The 13564-nt window shown below is 47.7% G+C and overlaps 1 protein-coding gene across 1 annotated transcript in view; it reads left to right on the top strand.

Annotated features, from left to right (window-relative positions):
• The window catches only part of LY75 (lymphocyte antigen 75), a 96509-nt gene that overhangs the window by 14144 nt on the left and 68801 nt on the right, over positions 1 to 13564 (top strand). The window lies entirely within an intron of this gene.

Consider the following 13564-nt stretch of genomic DNA (forward strand, 5'->3'; position numbering starts at 1 on the left):
CCCCTGGGGCAGGACCTTCCATTGGTACCTGGCCGGGTTGCTGATGGTTGAGAACCGGCACAGTGAAGGCGGCTGGCCCGGTCTCAGGGGAAAGAGGGATACAGAAAAACAATCCTTCAGGATCAACGCACTGTGACCTGGTAGTCTGAGGGGATAAGATTAGGTTGGGTAGGACTGCACTGAAGAGGGGCCCATGGGTTGGATGCAGGCATTTACTGCTCCTGAGATCCTGAGTAGTCACCATCGGCCACTCTTTTATTACAAAGACAGGGCGTGTTCCACGCAGGTGGGGCTACCTCAATGTGGTTTGCTGCTAGCTGTTCTTCCACGAAGCTGGTGCATGGCAGCCAGCTTCTCCCTGGGCAGCGGCCATTGCTCTGGCTCCAAACAGGGGTCTCGGTGGTCCCATGTGAGGGGAGAGCGGGGAAGTGGGGTGTATCCATCTCGGTTCCCTTAGGGGCGCAGGCGGACGTGGGCTGCTGCCCGAACCTCGAGCCGCAAACCGCAAGCCGGTGGGTGTCCTGTCACGCGGCCCGCCCCTCCCCAGGTGCATCGGCAAACCTCTGCTGGCCACTGATCAGGCTGTCCAGCTGCAGTTGCACCCGGCGGGCTACTCACTGCGAGCTCTGCGCTTGAGCTGACGGGCGTGGTGGCTCCTGGGGGATCAGCGCTCACGGCTGATCCCGCTGAGCAGTTCCTGTAGGGCAGCTTGCCCACACCTGGGCGTGCATGCCCCAGACAAAGCGGAGTCAACAACCCTGAAACAAGGACAGTTCCGTTTAGTGGCAGAGGCCTCGGACGGCTGACTCCGGGACGCTCCTGAGGGGTGGGGCCCCATACCAGGCTGGAGCGCGAAGATCTCGCGGGGGAGCCCGGAGGAAGGGTTTGGAGGATTCTGGTTCTGGGCTGGGAGGTGCCCAGATCACGGGCCTCCCAGCGGACATTAGGAGCACCGATCCTGTGACTCCCTGGGGGGTCCTGCGCCTCTGGGGAAGACCCCACCGTTCGGCTGTAGGCCCCCTGCCGGCAGTCTACACCCCTACGTGAAATGTCCCTGTCCTGCCGCAATTGAAACATTAGCCTCGGGGCGCCTCATGGTGAAGCGGAGAGGGCGCAGCTAGAAGGCTGGCTTGATGGGCTTAAAGACCCGGATATCCTGGCAAGCCCTAAGCAGGTCGGCCAGCTTGGGGTTCCTACTCCAGACCTGTGATTGCTTTGGCGCACTCAGCTGAGGCGCTCTCCTGGCAAGGCTTAAGGAAAGTTCGCCTCCTGAGCCTCGTCAACCTGCCTCCTGAGGGCCTCCTGGAGCCTGTTCACAAACTCAGCATAGGGCTCTTGAGGTTTTTGTCGGATGCTAGAGAAACTTTGGGTTGGCTGTCCGCATTGAGATCTTCACAAACGCCTTTATAGCATTCAGAGGCGAGTGTAAGGGCATTCTCGCAGACTCATCTGATCATTGGGGTTAGCGAAAAGCTAAGAGCCGTGAAAGCTTCTTGCGGGCGGTGTAGGCCGCCAGAGGCTGCTCCTCTGCTTATGCACTGCTGGCGGTACTCGCTTTCCCCAGACCACATACCAGCGGGTTTAAGAGCATGTGAAAGGTGGTTTCCAGTCCTCCGAACCATTAGGGTGATTCCCTCACATCGCTTCCAACATGCCTCTCACATAGGGGCTGGTGATTCCTACGTCCTGCATTGCTTTATGGAGTTCAGTGAGAATGTTAACCTAGGGCGGTACTGACAACTGCTTAATCCATGCCATCTTCTCCCCTTCATGATCAGTGTAATGGATCGGGGCACATGGCGAGGATAAATGCATCGTCTTCCGTCAGGGTTTCCTTTTTTTTGCAGATCGTGGCTATCGCTCTGCTAGTGCTGAAACCAGCCATTACGCGGCTGACGGAGGTGCGGTGGCTTCAGAAAATGAAGGCTGGGCTTAAGGGAGAAGGCGTCGCAGCCACGGAGGATTTGAAGGAGCGGGAAGCAAGGGGCAGAAGGAGACAGGCGCCCAATTTAGCTGATAGAAAGTTCTGGGGTGAAATTGAAGCTGAAGGGTCGAAAGGAGGGCGACTATGGCAAGAGAGCCATAGACCTGCAGGCTGATGGCGCATATACAAAGCATTGCCTCCACGTCAGTAGCAGTGTGATATCGGGCGCTGAGGCTCTCTGTGCAGAGTCGCCCGATGTTTTCCCCAACTTTAAGATTCAATGTCCCCTTTCAGTACCATGGACATTGAGCTTCAATCTCCTCAACCAATTTGCGCAGCTCCTCTCTTTATCGAGACCCTGCCGCTGCTTAGCTTAATTCGCTTAGCGTGCATTGTCATAAGCCCTGCTTTGCAAGCCCCTCATACTTACCGTTGTTTCGTCCGGACGAGAGAGTGTCCTAGAACTCGGGTCCCTGGATGCCGATCCAGCCGGACGGGCGTGGCCTGCGGGAGTGGGTCCCCTGGATGTGCCGATCCAGCTGACGTCGGTACCGCCGCCCTTTCCATGCGACGGTAAGCAGGGTGGGAGGTTCGAGGATTCGGTTTCGCACCAGATGTAGCCGGCCCAAGGGGTCACCGTGGAGACGCAGACGACGCTGAGATATCATTCAGGAGAGAGCCAGCAGCGGGGCCAGTCCGTGATCCTGGCAACTCTGCCGATGCTAGTTCCTGGCACCTTTTATTAGGGTTTCTCTGGGGGGGGGGCAAGGGGATCGCATGGGAGGTCGGGAGAACGGGAGACCGGGAGATCATCAGGCGATGCATGATCTCATCGGGCTGGTACGTGCAGGAGGAACCGTCCGTGTCTGGGCCTAATCCACACCTGGGGGCAAGGGCCCCATTATCCCTTTGTCTGGGACACCTGGTGGCTGTGAGCCAGGTAGTTCATGACCTGTGACTCACCGGGGGGGTGGGGGAGCGGGGAGCGGGTGCGACCAGAAGGTCAGAAGCACCGGCATGCCAAGCACTCTGCCTACGGTTCTGCTGGGTCAGCGGCTCATCCCTACAGTGACCTGACAGAAAAACAAAGACAAGCTCTTATGTTCTCTATACCACCCACATCAGCAAGTACCGGCAGCATTTTATCAAAACATTTCCCAAAAGCTCAGTCTATCCCATTAATTTCTGTTGTACCATATTCATATCCAGGGTTTAAAGATTTTAATATTTACCAGTGAAGTGAAGTCTTTATTTATGGTCAGTGACCAAATATAATTCTCCAATATAGCAGAAACATCTGCAACAAAGCAGCAAATGCAAATCTCTCACCAGTACTCCCGCAGTAACCATATATATGTATATAGTAACCGCAGTAACCATATATATGTATATAGCTAAGCAGGATGCCATATTCAGATTATTTTTTCTTTTTCATAATGAATAAACAGAATTTTGCTACCAGTTTAGTAATATTCTCCTTATCTTGCAATAATTTTTCGCAGCAAACTTTGGCTCATTCCGCACATGCAGAATAATGCACTTTCAAACTGCTTTCAGTGCTCTTTGAAGCTGTGCAGAATAGCAAAATCCACTTGCAAACAGTTGTGAAAGTGGTTTGAAAATGCATTATTTTGCGTGTGCGGAAGGGGCCTTTATCAGAACAATTGTGAGGAAAGTAAGAACATAAGAACAAGCCAGCTGGATCAGACCAAAGTCCATCTAGTCCAGCTCTCTGCTACTCGCAGTGGCCCACCAGGTGCCTTTGGGAGCTCACATGTAGGATGTGAAAGCAATGGCCTTCTGTGGCTGTTGCTCCCGATCACCTGGTCTGTTAAGGCATTTGCAATCTCAGATCAAGGAGGATCAAGATTGGTAGCCATAAATCGACTTCTCCTCCATAAATCTGTCCAAGCCCCTTTTAAAGCTATCCAGGTTAGTGGGCCATCACCACCTCCTGTGGCAGCATATTCCAAACACCAATCACACGTTGCGTGAAGAAGTGTTTCCTTTTATTAGTCCTAATTCTTCCCCCCAGCATTTTCAATGAATGCCCCCTGGTTCTAGTATTGTGAAAGAGAGAAAAATTTCTCTCTCTGTCAACATTTTCTACCCCATGCATAATTTTGTAGACTTCAATCATATCCCCCCTCAGCCGCCTCCTCTCCAAACTAAAGAGTCCCAAACGCTGCAGCCTCCTCATAGGGAAGGTGCTCCAGTCCCTCAATCATCCTTGTTGCCCTTCTCTGCACTTTTTCTATCTCCTCAATATCCTTTTTGAGATGCTACCAGAACTGGACACAGTACTCCAAGTGCGGTCGCACCACTGCTTTATATAAGGGCATGACAATCTTTGCAGTTTTATTCTCAATTCCTTTCCTAATTATCCCCAGCATAGAGTTTGCCTTTTTTACAGCTGCCATGCATTGAGTTGACATTCCCATGGAACTATCAACTAAGACGCCTAAATCCCTTTCCTGGTCTGTGACTGATAGCACTGACCCCTGTAGCGTGTATGTGAAGGAGGAGCAGCAGTGGACAAGGCATCTGGGCCAGGAAGAACAGAGTGACTCTGGTGTTCATTTTGGAGGGCTTTTCTCAAAGCCACATCTTTTAAAACAGTGTATTTTTAACAGGGGTTTGCAGGGGTTATCTCTTTTTCTCCTTAAGGCTACTAGGAGCTGAGACTGCTGGAGGTGGGGCTTAACAGGGGTTAACAGAGGTTACTCTTTGTCCTGGGCTGCTAAAGGTGGGGCTCCTGAGGTGAGTCATTCAGTCTTTAGTTCAGTCTCTGGAACCAGCAGAAAGGAGCAGCAGTGGACAAGGCATCTGGGCCAGGAAGAACAGAGTGACTCTGGTGTTCATTTTGGAGGGCTTTTCTCAAAGCCACATCTTTTAAAACAGTGTATTTTTAACAGGAGTTTGCAGGGGTTATCTCTTTTTCTCCTTAAGGCTACTAAGAGCGGAGACTGCTGGAGGTGGGGCTTAACAGGGGTTAACAGAGGTTACTCTTTGTCCTGGGCTGCTAAAGGTGGGGCTCCTGAGGTGAGTCATTCAGTCTTTAGTTCAGTCTCTGGAACCAGCGGCAATTTCTTTCTTTTTTCTTTTTTAAAATAAATAAATTAATTAATTAATAAGGACATTTCTTGAGGGATAGTAGGTACAGATAGCTCCAAGGGGCACTGACTAAAAGTTTAATATCTAAATATCTAAACAAAAGCAGATATGAAGGCAGGAAGCCAGCAGGGGGATGGGGGCTTGCCAGTGTTTTGCACTGAGTGTCACATGTATGACTATCTGCCACTAGGCCAGAGCCGCAGGTGTGCCCTCGCTGCAATGAGCTCCTGGCACTCAAGGAACGCGGTGCTCTTGAAGCCAAAGGTGTGCACCCTGAGAAGCTGAGAGGAGGCAGAGAGGCAACAAACAAGCTTTCAGGGGACCTAGCAGCCGGTCCCACTCCCAAGTGCAGACATCTCTTCAGATGTCATGGAGAATGAGAGTCTGGGTGACAGTGGGTGCCAGTCCGAGGTGGAGGAAGATGCTCCCTAGGATGGGATCCCTTCCCTTTAACTGGTGATCAGCTATCCTCTCACACTGAGGATACCCCGCGGGGAGGGGGGGGGCGCCTTGTAGTGGGTGATTCGATCAGCAGGAATATAGAGAGTTGGGTTTGTGACAGGCTGCATTGATGACTCCCATGGTGACTTGCCTGCCTGGTGTGAAGGTTCAAGTGGATGTCACGCCACGTCTAGATAGGCTGTTAGACAGTGCTGGGGTGGAGTCAGCAGTTGTGGTCCACATTGGTACCAATGACATTGGGAAATGTAGCCGGAGGTTCTGGAAGCTAAATTTAGGCTGCTAGGAAAAGGTTAAAATCCAGGACCTCCAAGGTGGCATTCTGAATGCTACCTGTTCCACGCCAAGCAGGGCGAAGCTAGAAGCGGAGATACAGGGTCTCCAATGCGGATGAGAAGGTGGTGCAAGGCAGAGGGTTTCAGATTTGTCAGGAACTGGGAACCTTTTGGGATAAGGGCAGGCCTGTACAAAGGGGCCGGCTTCATCTTAACTAAAGAGGAACCAGGCTGCTGGCGCCAACATTAAAAGGTGGCAGAACAGCTTTTAAACTGATTCCTGGGGAAAGCCGACAGGAGCTGAGTATCACCTGAAATACAGAGTCCATGGGGATGCAGACAGAGAAGGAGGTTTTTTAAATCAACCACATACAAGTGAGGAACATAGCAATGTGGATAAGTGATAGTGTCTACAAAAGGCTAGAGGGCAAACACATAAATCCCAGGTTAGGGACAGAGACAGAGTATACAAGTGTCTCTATGCTAATAGTAGAAGCATTCAATCTAAAATGGGGAGCTGGAGTACAGAGTTTTGAAGGAGGACATTGATATAGTGGGCATCACAGAGACATGGTGGAATGAGGAGAACCAGTGGGATGCTGTTATCCCAGGTTAGCAGGCTCTACAGGAAGGATAGGACAGGGCGTTGGGGTGGGGTGGCCCTCTACATCAAAGAGATGCATAGTGTCACATAAAATAGACAATGCAGGGGAGCTGATTCCTCTACAGAAGCACTGTGGATATCAGGGTGAAGCATAGTTTAACATTAGGAATATATTATCGTCCCCTGACCAAAGCACAAGAGGATTCTGAGATGGAAAAAAGAAATTAGAGAGGCCAACAAAAGCAAAAAATGTCGGTAATGGGTGATTTTAACTATCCCCATATAAATCCGGAAAAGTGCATGTTCAGATCATAGTAAGGAGAGAACATTCCTGGATATGCTAAATGACTGTGGCTTAGAGCAGATGGTTGTAGAACCAACCAGGGGAGATGTGATCCTAGATCTAATTCTATGTGGGACCCAGGACCTGGTGCGGGAAGTCAGTGTTGTTGATCCGATAGGGAACAGCGACCACAATGCTGTCAGATTCAGTATCTCTGCATGCGAACAAGTGACAACTACTAATGTAGTTACATTCGGCCTTCAGAAAGGGAAATTTCTCAAAGATGAGGGGATAGTGCTTGAGGAAGCTGAAAAGGAAAAATCAAGAGAGTCAAAATGTCCAAGATGCTTGGAGGTTATTTAAAAACACAGTCTTAAAAGCTCAACTGGAATGTGTTCCACAGGTTAGGAAAGGCAGCCCAGTCCAAAAGAAAGCCACCATGGTTAACAAAGGGACGTTGAGGAAATTATTAGGAAAAAAAGATGTCTTTAGAAAATGAAAGTCCAACAACTGATGAAGATTACCAGAGAACACAAATGGTGGCAAAAGAGAAGCAAGTTAGCTGTAGGAGGCAAAAAAAGGATTATGAGGAACGATGGCTGCAACATCAAACCAGCAACAAACAGTTCTTCAAGTACATCAAAAGCAGAAGCCAGCAAGGGAAGCGGTAGGTCCCGTTAGATGACAAAGGAACAAAGGGTGTGCTAAAAGATGACAGGAGATTGCAGAAAAGCTGAATGAATCTCTTTGCATCTGTCTTCACCCAAGAGGAGGTGAGGAACATTCCTGCACCTGAACCAAGCTTCTTAGGAGGCTTAACTGCGAACTAAGCTAAGATAGTGGTAGACAAAGGAAGAAGTTCTGGCAGCCATTGATAAACTAAATATTACCAAATCCCCTGGCCCAGATTGCATTCACCCAAGAGTTCTTTAAAGAGCTCAAGCATGAAATTGCTGATCTTTTTCACTTTAATATGCAATTTATCTGAAATCAGGCTCCATCCTGAAGACTGGAAGATAGCCAATGTCACACCCAATCTTTAAGAAAGGATCTAGGGGACCCGGAAATTTACAGGCCAGCCAGTTTGACATCTGTTCCTGGTAAATTAGTAGAATCTGTCATTAAAGATAAAATTATAAACATGTACAAAGCAAAACCTGCTGAAAGAGTCAGCATGGCTTTGCGAGGCAAATCCTGTCTTACAAACTTACTACAGAGTTCTTTGAGGGATGTAAATAGGCATGTGGATAAGGGGAACCAGTGGACATTGTCTACTTGGATTTCCAAAGGCTTTGACAAAGTTCTCACCAGAGACTATTGAGAAAACTCAGCAATGAAGGAATAAGAGGGAAGTCCTATGGATTAAAAACTGGTTGAGAAACAGGAAGCAAAAGAGTGGGTGTAAATGGGAAATTCTCACAATGGAGAGATGTGGGAGTGGTGTCCCCATGATCCGTGATTGGGGACCAGTGCTCTTTAACCTATTCATAAATGACCTTGGAAGTAGGGGTGGGTATGCAGGGCCAAGTTTGCAGATGATACCAAATTATGTAGGGTGGTGAGAACCACAAAGGATTGCGAGGAGCTCCAAGCGGACGTTGATAAATTAGGTGAGTGGGCTCAGAAATGGCAAATGCAGTTCAATGCAGCAAAATGCAAAGTGATGCACATAGGGGCAAAAAATCCAAACTTCACATACATCGCTACAGGGTTGTCAGTGCTATCAGTCTGAACCAGGAAAGGGATTTGGGCGTCTTAATTGATAGTTCCATGGGAATGTCAACTCTATGCTGGGGATAATCAGGAAAGGAATTGATAATAAAACTGCGAAGATTGTCATGCCCTTATATAGCACACACATTTGAAGTACCACACTTGGAGTACTGTGTTCAGTTCTGGTCACCACATCTCAAAAAAGGATATTGAAGAGATAGAAAGTGCAGAGAAGGGCAAATTGCAGGATGATTGAGGGACTGGAGCACCTTCTTCCTTATGAGGAAAGGCTACAGCATTTGGGACTCTTTAGTTTGGAGAGGAGACGTCTGAGGGGGGATATGATTGAAGTCTATAAAATTATGCATGGGGTAGAAAATGTTCAGAGAGAGAAATTTTTCTCTCTTTCTCACAATACTAGAACCAGGGAGCATTCATTGAAAATGCTGGGGGGAAGAATTAGAACTAATAAAAGGAAACACTTCTTCACGCAACGTGTGATTGGTGTTTGGAATATGCTGCCACAGGAGGTGGTGATGGCCACTAACCTGGATAGCTTTATAGGGGGCTTGGACAGATTTATGGAGGAGAAGTCGATCTATGGCTACCAATCTTGATCCTCCTTGATCTGAGATTGCAAATGCCTTAACAGTCCAGGTGCTCGGGAGCAACAGCCGCAGAAGGCCATTGCTTTCACATCCTACATGTGAACTCCCAAAGGCACCTGGTGGGCCACTGCGAGTAGCAGAGAGCTGGACTAGATGGACTCTGGTCTGATCCAGCTGGCTTGTTCTTATGTTCTTATGTTCTTAAGTTTGGATTTTTTGCCCCTATGTGCATCACTTTACATTTTGCTACATTGAACTGCATTTGCCATTTCTGAGCCCACTCACCTAATTTATCAAGGTCCGCTTGGAGCTCTTCGCAAACCTTTGTGGTTCTCACCACCCTACATAATTTGGTATCATCTGCAAACTTGGCCACCACGCTACCCACCCCTACTTCCAGGTCATTTATGAATAGGTTAAAGAGCACTGGTCCCAAAACGGATCCTTGGGGGACACCACTCCCAACATCTCTCCATTGTGAGAACTTCCCATTTACACCCTCTCTTTGTTTCCTGTTTCTCAACCAGTTTTTAATCCATAGGAGGACTTCCCCTCTTATTCCTTCATTGCTGAGTTTTCTCAACAGTCTCTGGTGAGGAACTTTGTCAAAAGCCTTTTGGAAATCCAAGTAGACAATGTCCACCGGTTCACCCCTGTCCACATGCTTGTTTACACCCTCAAAGAACTCTCTAGTAAGTTTCTGTATGACAGGATTTTGTTCTGCAAAAGCCATGCTTGACTCTTTTCTCAGCAGGTCTTGCTTTTCTACATGTTTTATAATTTTATCTTTAATGATAGATTCTACTAATTTACCAGGAACAGATGTCAAACTGACTGGCCTGTGAATTTGCCGGGTCCCCTAGATCCTTTCTCTAAAGATTGGTGTGACATTATGGCCATCTTCCAGTCTTCAGGGATGGAGCCTGATTTCAGAGATAGAATTCACAGCATATTAAAGTGAAAAGATCCAGCAAATTTCCATGCTTGAGCTCTTTAAGAACTCTTGGGTGAATACCCAATCTGGGCCAAGGGATTTAAAGTAATATTTAGTTTATCACTTTGGCTGCCTGAACTTCTTTCCTTGTCTACCACTATCTTCGCTTAGTTCCCTCAGTTCGCTGGGCCCTAAGAAGCTTGGTTCAGGTGCAGGAATGTTCCTCACCTCCTCTTGGGTGAAGACAGATGCATGCAAAAGAATTCATTCAGCCTCTCTGCAATCTCCTGCCATCTTTTAGCACACCCTTTTGTTCCTTTGTCATCTAACGGCTCTACCGCTTCCTTGCTGGCTTCACTTGCTTTTTTGATGTAGCTTGAAGAACTGTTTGTTGCTGGTGGTCTTGATGTTACAGAGCCATCGTTCCTCATAATCCTTTTTTTGCCTCCACTTACAGCCTAGCATCCTGCTTCTCTTTTGCCACCATTTGTGTTCCCTCTCATAATTCTTCATCAGTCAAACTGGACTTCCATTTTCTAAAGACATTTTTCTTTTTTTCTGGATAATTTCCTCAACCTCTCTTATTGTTAACCATAAATTGCCGGTGGCTTTCTTTTGGACTGGGGAATTTGCTGCCTTTTTTCTAACCTGTGGAACCACATTCCAGCTGAGCTTTTTATAACTGTGTTTTAAATAACCTCAAGCATCCTGGTGGACAGTTTTAACTCTCTTGATTTTTCCCTTTCAGCTTCCCCTGCAAGACTATCTCCCTCATCTTTTGAGAATTTCCCTTTCTGAAGGTGGGAATGTAACTACATTAGTAGTTGCCACTTGTTAGCATGCTGAGATACTGAATCCCCGGCAGCATTGTGGTACAAAACATTCCTCTCCGGGCTCCAACAACACTGACTTCCTGCACCAGGTCCTGGGTCCCACATAGAATTAGATCTAGGGGATCACCTCTCCCCTGGTTGGTTCCACAACCATCTGCTCTAAAGCCACAGTCATTTAGCATATCCAGGAATGCTCTCCTCTCCTTGCTATGACCCTGAACATGCATTTTTCCAGTTTTATATGGGGATAGTTAAAATCACCCATTACCCACCACATTTTTTGCTTTCATGTTGGCCTCTCTAATTTCTTTTTTTTTTCCATCTCCAGAATCCTCTTGTGCACTTTGGTCTGGGGGGACTATAATATATTCCTACTGATCCCCGTAAACTGTCCTTCTCACACCTGGCATTGATATCCAATAGTGCGATTCTGTAGGGGAACCAGCTCCCCCTTGCATTGTCTATTTTATGTGTGATACTATGCTCTCTTTGATGTAAAGGGCAACCCACCTCAATAAGCTCTGTCCTATCCCTTCCTATAGAGCCTGTAGCCTGGCATAACAGCATCCCACTGGTTCTCCTCATTCCACCATGTCCTCATGTACGCCCACTCATATCAAAGTCCTCCTTCAAAACTCCTGTACTCCTAAGCTCCCACATTTTAGGTCGAGATAAAATGCTTCTAATATTAGCATAAGAGACACCTGTATACCCTGTCTCTGTCCCTTAACCTACCGGATTTATGGTGTTTTACCCTCAAGCTCCTTTTTTGCAGACACTCATCCCTTGTCGCTACGCACATTGCTTCATGTTCCTCGCTTGTATGTGGTTGATTTAAGAAAAACTCTCCTCTCTGTTCAAATCCTCATAGATACTGTATCCGGAACTCGGTCACCTCAGCTCACCATGTCGGCTTTCCCCAGTGACTGCCGGGTTTGAAAGCTGTTCTGCCTTACCTTTTTTTAATGCTGAGGCGCCAGCAGCCCTGGTTCCTCTTGGTTAAGATGAAGCCCGCCCCGCTTGTACAGGTCTTGCCTTGTCCCAAAAGGTTCCCCAGTTCCTGACAAATCTGAAACCCTCTGCCTTACACCACCTTCTCATCCACACACATTGGAGACCCTAGTATCTCAAAACACGCTTTGCCTAAAGCTCACTTCAAGATGGAACGGGTAGCATTTCTCGAGAATGCCACCTTGGAGGTCCTGACTTCAACCTGTTTCTAGCAGCCTAAATTTAGCTTCCAGAACTTACTCCCGCTACATTTCCCAATGTCATTGGTGCTAATATGGACCACAACTGCTGACTCCACCTCCCAGCACTGTCTAAAAGCCTATTCAGAGCGGCTGCGACATCCCTAACCTTCAAGCACCTCAGGCAGGCAAGTCACCATGCTGTCAGTCATCGCCTCTCACAAACCCAACTCTCTACATTTCTAATGATCGATCTACCCACTAAGCAAGGGAGCCCCCCCCACCTCCCCAGGGGGTACATCCTCAGTGCTTGAGAGGATAGCTGATCACCAGTTAAGGGAAGGGATCCCATCTAAGGAGCATCTTCCCCACCTCTGGTGACTGGCACCCTCCATCCCCAAGGCCTTCATTCTCCATGACATCTGAAGAGATTTCACCTTGGGAGTGGGACCCGCTGTTAAGCCCCTGAAAGCCTCGCCTGTCACCCTCTCTGCCTCTTCAGCTTCTCAGGTTCGCTACCTTGGCTTCAGAGAGCATACGACGTTCTTTGAGTGCCAGGAGCTCATTGCAGCGTAGGCACACCTACCCACTTCTGGTCCTAGTGGCAGATAGTCATACATGTGACACTTCAGTGCAAAAAACACTGGAAAGCCCTCCCCCCTGCTGGCTTTTCTGCCTTCATATCCTGATTTGTTTAGATATTTAAATATTAAGCTTTTAGTCAGTGCCCCCCTGGAGCTATCTGCGCGTACTATCTGTCAAATATGTCCTTATTAATTTAAAAAACAAAAAAAATTAAATTAAAATTGCCGCTGGTTCCAGAGACTGAACTAAAGCCCCACCTCTCAGGACAAAAGCCCCACCTCTTAGGACAAAGAGGAACAAGAGATTAACTCTGTTAACCCCTGTTAAGCCCCACCTTCCAGATTCAGCAGCCTTAGCTCACAGGAGCCTTACAAGGAGAAAAAGAGATAACCCCTGTTAAAATACACTGTTTTAAAAGCTGTGGCTTTGAGAAAAGCCCTCCAAAATGAACACCAGCAGGTCACTCTGCTCTTCCTGGCCAAGTCTTCTTCCCACTGCTGCTACTCCTCTCTGCTGGTTCCAGAGACTGTACTGTATTCCTATTGTGACAAAAGTACTGTAAGTTCTGCATTACATTTTCCCTGAGTCAATTACCCACTTTTTGTAAGTCTCCAAGAATTTGTGCAAAAATTCATGTAATAATGTACACATCATCAATGTTCCCTGTAAGCCACGTGCACTGTATTGGTGCTACAGAATTCGGGTACCGCTGGCCAGGGGAGCTACCGCAGGCTCTGCACTTCTGCACAGAGGTAGGGAAATTCTGTGCAGTTCCCTCCCGCGGTTAGAGGTACCATTGCACATCACAGACTCAAAGTTGATTGTCTCTGTACGGAGGACACTTCTATAGAATTTGGAAATTATGGGACTAAACGTTCACTTGGAGCTATTTTCTTCTATACAAGTTTCACGCAATGTATCTATTACTTTAGCTTATTTTTGGATAAGTGTATATTAAAGTATTAACTCTGGCATCAGAGTTCTTGACACTAGCTGGGTCAGCATAAGGATTAATTAAAGTTATTTTCAAAATAGTTCCAAT

This window comes from Sphaerodactylus townsendi, linkage group LG02 (genome assembly GCF_021028975.2).
Source record: "Sphaerodactylus townsendi isolate TG3544 linkage group LG02, MPM_Stown_v2.3, whole genome shotgun sequence".
NCBI classification, from domain to species: domain Eukaryota; kingdom Metazoa; phylum Chordata; class Lepidosauria; order Squamata; family Sphaerodactylidae; genus Sphaerodactylus; species Sphaerodactylus townsendi.